Source organism: Ovis aries, chromosome 5, assembly GCF_016772045.2.
Source record: "Ovis aries strain OAR_USU_Benz2616 breed Rambouillet chromosome 5, ARS-UI_Ramb_v3.0, whole genome shotgun sequence".
NCBI classification, from domain to species: Eukaryota; Metazoa; Chordata; class Mammalia; order Artiodactyla; family Bovidae; genus Ovis; species Ovis aries.
In genome coordinates, this window is record NC_056058.1 from 81,160,197 (window position 1) to 81,168,088 (window position 7,892).

Consider the following 7,892-nt stretch of genomic DNA (forward strand, 5'->3'; position numbering starts at 1 on the left):
TCAACCCCAGAGAGTTCAGATTTACTTAGGATGGTAAACAGTCTCACACAAATCATTCATTTAAGCAACTTTTAAAAGTAACCTTACCAACCATGACTTAAAAGGAATTTTTTCAGTGTATTAAAATTGTCCACCAACATCATTCTATATACAAAAAGCATCAGAGTTCTGTGATCTTAATTTCACAGTTCAGTTGAGAACCCTGGACCAAAATCAGTAACATCTCAAAGACTGTCACTCTTACAGGTATTACCTATGTGATTACAATAACTTTCTTTTTCACATAAACTTACATAGTCTCTAAAAGAACACTCATAAATCTGGAATGGACATTGCCATTCCTCAGCATTCCCTTCAGCCTATACTATCCGTTTTTCCAGGTGTTATAAAAATGTTTGTTGAAATACAGATGGAAAAACTGCCACTTGGAAACCGTGCATCCACCAGATTTATAGTTGCATCAGCAAAATCTGGGATATTGGACTTCCTCCTTGCCCCAGTCTAGACTGAGCTTGTTTATTGCTGAACAGTATTTTATCTGACAATATGAATCCTTTTTTTTTTTTAAAGTTGAGATGCCATGTCAAACTCAAAATTAAGAAAAGTTATTTTAATGTATACATATATTATGATATGTATTGCTCTCTGAAATCTTAAAGGAATCAAGGCTTAACCCAAAGAGTTAAAAAAAAAGGGGGGGGATTTTTACCTTGTCCTAAAATCCAGAAGTTCAGATGCTCTCAAGTCCTGCTGAAGTTGGAGCCTGGAGATCAAGTGAAGCCAGCGCTCTTTCCCCTCACCTTAAGTTTGTCTCTGGGCAAGTGTGTGTGCGTGTGTGAGTGTGTGTGTGTGTGTGCGTGTGCCGCGCAGAATGTCTCTTTGTGGCGCTGGATGGCAGAGGTCCTGCTCCTGGGAAGAAGGAGGCACTTTCTCACCAAGAGCAGAAGAAAAGCAAAGCAGCGTCACCAGGAAAGTTCTCCTCCCAGATCCCCTAATTACAGCCTAACGTGCGCTTCATGCAAACTTCAGGGAGGAAGGGAGGGGCAGCTCTATGCCCAGACCTTGTGGAACAGCAGCCTCTTAGATGACTTTCCCTCTGCTCAGATTCCGGAGTTACCGGCTCAGGGGTTCAGGCAGAGCGGGAGCTACAACCACAAACCCTCACCGCTGCACACCTCCTGGGTCTGTCCAGAGGGGATGGGGCAAGGGGCTGTGGAATGATCCTGGGGCAGCGGGGTGATGCAGACAAGCCAGGACAGTGAATTTTCACTTTATTTCTTAGCCTCTGCTTAAAATGAAGATCCAAAAGTAGGGGAGGTCCTCGCTTTCCCGTCTCCCTCTCCCCAAGGTATATCCAGGGTAATCAGGTAGACAGGTAATTATGACAACAGCGGATAAAGCTTCCAAAATTTAAGGTGCCCTTTCACCCACACTGCCAGAAGTATGCTTTCTTGTTTACTGGACGCCGTATTGATACTGAGTTTGATTCTCCTTTAACAAACAACTGCTATTGTATCCTTGGATGACAAAGCTCAAAGAACCTGGGTTTATTTATAGAGTGAAGAATGCGAGGGGCAGACAGGATGGGTGGAGTTGGCTTATGGATCCATAACCAGGATTGGAACCAGATGGGTACAGAGCGCGCGCGCGCACGCACATGGAGACAGGCGCGCGGGCGCGCGCAAGCACCCCTAAAATAACCACTGGGGAAGATGCTAGGACACGCGGGAAAACGCCTCCTGAACAAACAGACATTTATTTATAACTTCTGGGACAGTATATAGGTCCATTGATTCCCGCCTTGAGTAACCAAGGGTTTTGGAGAGGAAACGGCTTCATATTTCAATAACAGAGCCACCTTTGATGGAGCCTAGGAGGGGGGAAAAAAGAAACACACCGCAGGAAGCAAACGGCTGTTGCAGCCGCCGGGAGGAGGGAGCGGGGCTGGCCCGGGGATGAGGACAAGCAAACAAGCCCGAGAGGCCCCTAGCCAGGGAGGAGGCGAGACGCAGGCCATTTCGCTTGAGAGCTTGGGGTGCCAGGGCACCCGGGGCGCTGGGCGCTCGGAGGCGTCCCGGGGATCGCGGCTGCGCTCCCCTCTCTCGCCCGCGGGCTTAGGAGGCGCAGGCTGAGCTGCGGGCTCTTCTCGACCGTTGCCGCTCGACGGGTGCAAAAGAAGGGCAGAGGGATCGGTGGGGCGGGGGAGTTGTAGGGAGATAAGCCAGTGGGATGGGGCATCGGTGGGACAGGGCTCAGGTGAGCCACGGGGCCCAGTGGCAGGGACGCCAGTGGAGCTGGCGACTCCTGGGACGGTGCAGCTGGTGCGGCGGGGGGACAGGGCGCGAGGAGGGCATCGCGCGCCGTCGCAGCAGCTCAGTAGGCGGCGAGCGGCGCTATTGTCTTGGAGATAAACCCTAAGCCGGGTTGGCTGCTTCCTCTTACGAGAGAGGCGGGAAAGAGGTCTTAACAAGAAGATAATAAGGCTTCGTTCCAGCTTTCCCCCCTCGCTGTATTTCACCGGTTCCTGCCCCCAGGTTCACCCTCGCCATTCGGGTCTTCGGGTAAATTAATGTGTGCCTCTTGGAAAGATTTTATTCCGCAGCCAAACGAAACACTCACAAAGTCTCATAAAGGAAGACTAGTTATATTCGCCACGAAATACTTAAAAACGAATCCTCCAACAGACAACTCAACACCTTTCCTGTCATTTCAAAACCTGGGCATGGGCGCCCCCTTTTCAATTTTTCTCTTTGTCCTCACCGGGAACAGGCCGCTCAGGACTTGGCAATTTTATATCATTGATTTCGTGGCTATTCGAGACAGCTGTTCTGCTGTAGGTCCCACATTAACTGCCAGTAAAAATAAGATACATCTCTGCCTCTCAGCTGTGAAAAGAGTTTTTATGCTTTTTTTTTGGTAAATGTTCAGGATGGTATGCACTTTGAGGACCATAAAGGATTTGGACTTAAAAACAAATGTACGGCTATGAAATCATATAAATATGTTTGAATACTGATCTTGTTCCCTCAGTTTAAACACCTAATTTCTGGGAGTTGCCTGGGCAGTAAGTCAGATCAGCTGGTTCATCTCGGGTTCATCTCGGGCACTTGTTCTTTATTTTGCAGTCGTCTCCAGCCATATACAGGTATTCCAGCACAGCATTAAGAGAACATAATGCAAAAAACAAAACAAAAAAAAAAAAAAAGAGAACATAATGCGTTCTCTTCAGAAATTGCTTATTAGCTACAAAAAACCCCCACCTATTATGCAATTTAGTCACTCCACAGTGAGTTAGAATTTTGTCTTTTTTCAGTTCCAGGTAAAAGCCTACCATCTGAGCTAGCTTTCAGAGTTATCTCATCAATCCTTCCCCATCCCTAGCTCCTACCTTCTCTGATAGGCTAGTTACTAGTGTGGTCACTAAGATGGCTGTTCTCCTGCTTTCTGTACATCCCCTGCTGGACCAGACCCTTCTTTACTTAAACCTTACTCGCTTGAGAGATCCTCCTACAAATTTGCCTCTAGCTCCAGCAAGTGATTGTTCTAATCTTTGGATCAGAATATCTCCACCAGGAGAGCTTATTAAAGGGGTAGGGAGGGGCATGTGCCTCTGCTGGTTTCCCTGGTAACTAATGAGCCAACCTGATTTCAATTCCTCCTATAAAACTAGTGACCTCCCCATCCCTCCCCTGCTCTTGGAGTGAAGACCATCGCCATGTGCTGCCTGCTGCCTGCTGCCTGCCACCCATGGTGTTGCTCCAGCATCTTCCTTCTAACATGTAAGATTCTCTCTCCCTAGCCATTAAACTGCTGATATCTCTGGCGCTGACTCTTGTTTAGGTCAAGACTTGGCATGGACAAGACTTGTAAGCCTGTGGGGTGCAACCCCAAACTAGCTCTTGTTAAAAGATCCCCAGTACAGTGTTTTTAATTTCAAGTACTTAAACCTGTTAAGTTGTTGTTTAGTCGCTAGGACGTGTCTGATTCTTTGTGACCCCATGGACTGTAGCCCACCAGGCTCCTCTGTCCATGGGATTCTCCAGGTAAGAATACTGGAGTGGGTTGCCATTTCTTCCTCCGGGGGATCTTCCCAACCCAGGGATTGAACCTGTGTCTCCTGCATTGCCAGCAGATTCTTTACCACTAAGCCACCAGGAAGCCTAGAAAAATATTAGAAGATCCAAATGTTTTTTCAAGGAAACTCTTACCAAAGTCTACTGTGTGTGAAGATTTTTTTCTAATTATTAACATCAATAATTCCTGTGGAAATGTTACCAGATCCTAATTTGTGTGCCCCATGAGTGGTGAGGCCAAAAAATACTGGGGTTTGGAGCAGAGAAGGTTTTCTTGCAGGGCCAAGCCAGGAGAATAGGCGGCTCATGTTCAAAACCCCCAAAGTCCCTGATGGTTTTCAGGGAGAAGTTTTTATAGGCAAAATTTGGGGTGAGGCTCTGCAAGGTGTGTGACTTTTTGCTGATTGGTTGGTGGTGAGGTGACAGGGCTTTGCTTCCTGGAATCTGGTGGTCTCCCTCAAGTTCGCAGGTTCTGCCTTGCTGAAGGCCTTAGTTCCTGAAGAAGAACTCAGACATATTACGCATATTCCTTGGGGGCTTGGGGACTGGGCCTCTGCCCCCATTGCTGCACTATTGCTTCTGGACTCTTGCTCCCTTGCTTCTGCATTCCCTTGTTCCCTGATTAGATATTGCTTGAATCTGCACTTTGGAACTCTGGTAAGATCCAGGAGGCTGAATGAAACCTATTTCCTACAAACAAGAAACTGGGGACAGGGAAAGGATTTGTACCTAGGAGGACCCCCCCCAGGATCCTGCTCAATTTCAGAAACTTGTCTTTCATGGCATAATGAGGTATTTTGTTTATGTTTGGAAGATAAGTAAGGAGACCAACTTTCTTAAATTACAAGGAAAAAGCCAAATATCTTCTTCAACATTAATTTTTAAAATGGCTTATGTGCTTAAAATTCCTGTGAAGTTTTACCTTAAATTGCTTGGCTAAGTGCTCAAGATACAGTCTAGAAATTCAAGTGGAAAATCAAAGTTCTGGAAAAGTAAATACCAATTTAGAGCTAATGGATATTGAAAAGACCTTGTTTAGCATAAAGCAAAAGTAGTTTTATAAAAATGAAAAATAGGTCAGAATAGTGTTAGTAACATCTAACTTTGCATTTTTTTACTAATTGTAAGACAATTTGAGTAATTGGATTGAACTAAATAAAATTGAATATTCAACCATTTTTGACCTACCAAAAAAGGCAACTCAACTGGTTTAACCTAGTGCAAATTTAAATATGTGCATAGTATAAACATAGCAGGAACATTTTCAACATTAAAAAAATATCGATATAAAATATCATGAATCTTTAATATGTGATAAATTTGCAAGCAGAGTGGTATTCCTCCTGGCATATTATACTTCCAATGAAATATACATTTATATTCTAATGGAGATTATCTAAATTCATCTCCTTTTCAAACTCTGAAAGAGGCTGCTCTATTATCTACTGAATTTCAGAGAACTTCTTCTCCATGAATTTGTGTCTCCTGGAATTTTTGCCTCAGGCTAATATACCTGGCTGAACATCTGCTAGGGGAAAGGGTGCACTCTGGATGGGGGGTGGGGAGGAAAGCTGTTTGACCTTTCCTGTCTGAGGGCTCAGAACTTCATTAAAGCATCTCTTGGGATTGTGGGATAACCATGAGAAAGATATCATTTGTAATTAAGTCCTTCCCACTGGCTATATTCCTGTTGAACTCCATGATTAAGATACAAATTCAATATTTTAAATGGTCACAAAGCATTTGATAAAAGGTTATTTGGCTTTTAATTCAATGGGTGGGATGACTTTCCAAGGGCCCACTTTTTGTACTCTCACTCTCAAAAAGTGTCCTGCGGAGAGACTCTTCAAAAGGGCAGATGAAATAATTAGGCAATAAATTGTTCAAATGTTAAGAGCAGAGCTGTTCCAGAAGCTAGTGAGGCTACATGAATATCATACCAAGTGATAAATATCCTCAGCTCCGGAGAAGTTAAGTGCCTACGTGTTCTATTGCTTGCCTGGTGGGTTGGTTTTGGCTTCACAGCATATTTCTTATAATCTATTCTTCCTTCAGTGTGTTTCTCTTGTCCTGAACAGAGAAACTCTTTCATTAGTTTTTTAATACATTGATGTCTATTTCATTATTAACTAAGTTCTATTCATTTTGCAGTAGGGCCCAGATTTAGTCTCATGTCCTTTGTTCTGTATTGATTGTTAAGAAACTTCCCTTACCCACCATCACAATCCCATATTACTCTTTAGAGCATCACTGGCCTATTTTATACTGTCTTGTATTTTACTTATATTTTCATGTATTTAGTTTCTTTTTTTTTGAAATCAGGTGTACTATAAATTCTCTGAGGGATGATATTATATCTTTGCACTTGCAGTTGCTAGCACACAGCCTTGCTGGTAGAAGCTGATCAAAAAATATTTATTGCTGTTGTTGAAGATGACAATATCATCTTTTATACTCAAGAGGGGAAAGAACAACAAATGAGGAACGCTAGTTATTGAACAAGCTAGTTCAGAGTATTTTGCATCTAATTGCCAGTGGCATAAATAGTAAATCACCAGAGGTTGATTAATAACTTGTATCATTGTTATTGATCTCATAGAATTAAAGGAAACATAATACATATTTTTCTTCCATGTTCAGTTGATGAGTAATTGTATAAAAGATAACAAAGGTAAAATATTTTACCCTTTTAAGAAACTAGGTTGCTGTCAGTGGCAAAATAAGGTTATTGTCAGTCACTTGAATATTGATTGATTTGCTTATTTTTATAGTTATTTTAAATTTAGACCAATTATAACTATCAATAAATCTAGCCTTTATTGTATTTTCTTCTTGATCCTTTTCTCTAAAGGTTATAAGGATGTTAAAGTCTAATTGAGCTGGACTGGTTCATATACAGTTCTTCTTAGGGTAAAATGGGTGAATCAGCTAATGCATCAGAGTTGGCATAGGGCAAGACTACTCAGGAGAGACTAAAGCGTAGGGCGTTGATTATTGGGAAATGAAGGAAAATAGTCCAGCTTTGTTAGAAAAATGGAGAAAGACAGTGATATTTTGTATCCAGAAACCTATGGAGAAGAATTTCAAGAGCAAATAATTGGTGAAGTGCCAAGCTTAGAGACAGTACTAAGACTAGAAGAGAATATTAACCTAAATACTTAAAGCAGCATGCCTGTTAGTAAATTTTGACTTAAGTGTTTTGGAATAAACATTTGGATGTTTTTAAAATTATCTGTACTGGTCAATGCTAAACTAGGTAGATAAAATATATTTCTTTCATAGTATCACCAGAAATACAGAATTCTTTATTTACATACAACTTTTAGGCAGGTACTAGGCAAGGCAGTATTTAAACTAACTAATAATATATGTAGCACTAACTATATATACATGCATCTATAGTTTGGATACCCTTTTTTTTTTGTTAAGGTCATTGGAAAGCTCACTTGTAGTTTATTTTAAGCAGTGAGGAAGTAAAAGGATTTTGGAGGGAGCCTTTGAACCGCACATGTGGAAATAGCCTTACATGTTATTTATCTTAAACTTCCTTTCACAGACTAGCTCAGCCAATTGATTCAACTGTAAATAGGAAATCTGCCCTTCTTCCTCAACCACAATCTAGTTGTTCCAACATATGGCTAAATTAAGGCATGAAAGGTTAAATTGGAAGGAAGATGTTTATGAGTAAACAAAGAAAAGAAAAAGAGGAAATATTTCTCCATTTTGTGTCTAATTGACACTTCCACTAGACTTGTTGAAAGCACCGCAATTCCTCAGTAATCCTGTCCTGATGTCAACTCAAGAATATTCTCTTGCTGG

The 7,892-nt window shown here is 42.1% G+C and overlaps 1 protein-coding gene across 1 annotated transcript in view; it reads right to left on the reverse strand.

Moving 5' to 3' along the window:
• HAPLN1 (hyaluronan and proteoglycan link protein 1) overlaps window positions 1-933 on the reverse strand; it is a 76,973-nt gene extending 76,040 nt beyond the window's left edge. Inside the window, exon 1 of the mRNA XM_004009071.6 lies at window positions 710-933. The gene's annotated coding sequence lies outside the window, so the exon portion shown is untranslated. The remainder of the gene's footprint in view (window positions 1-709) is intronic.
• Between the last annotated feature and the right edge of the window lie 6,959 nt (window positions 934-7,892).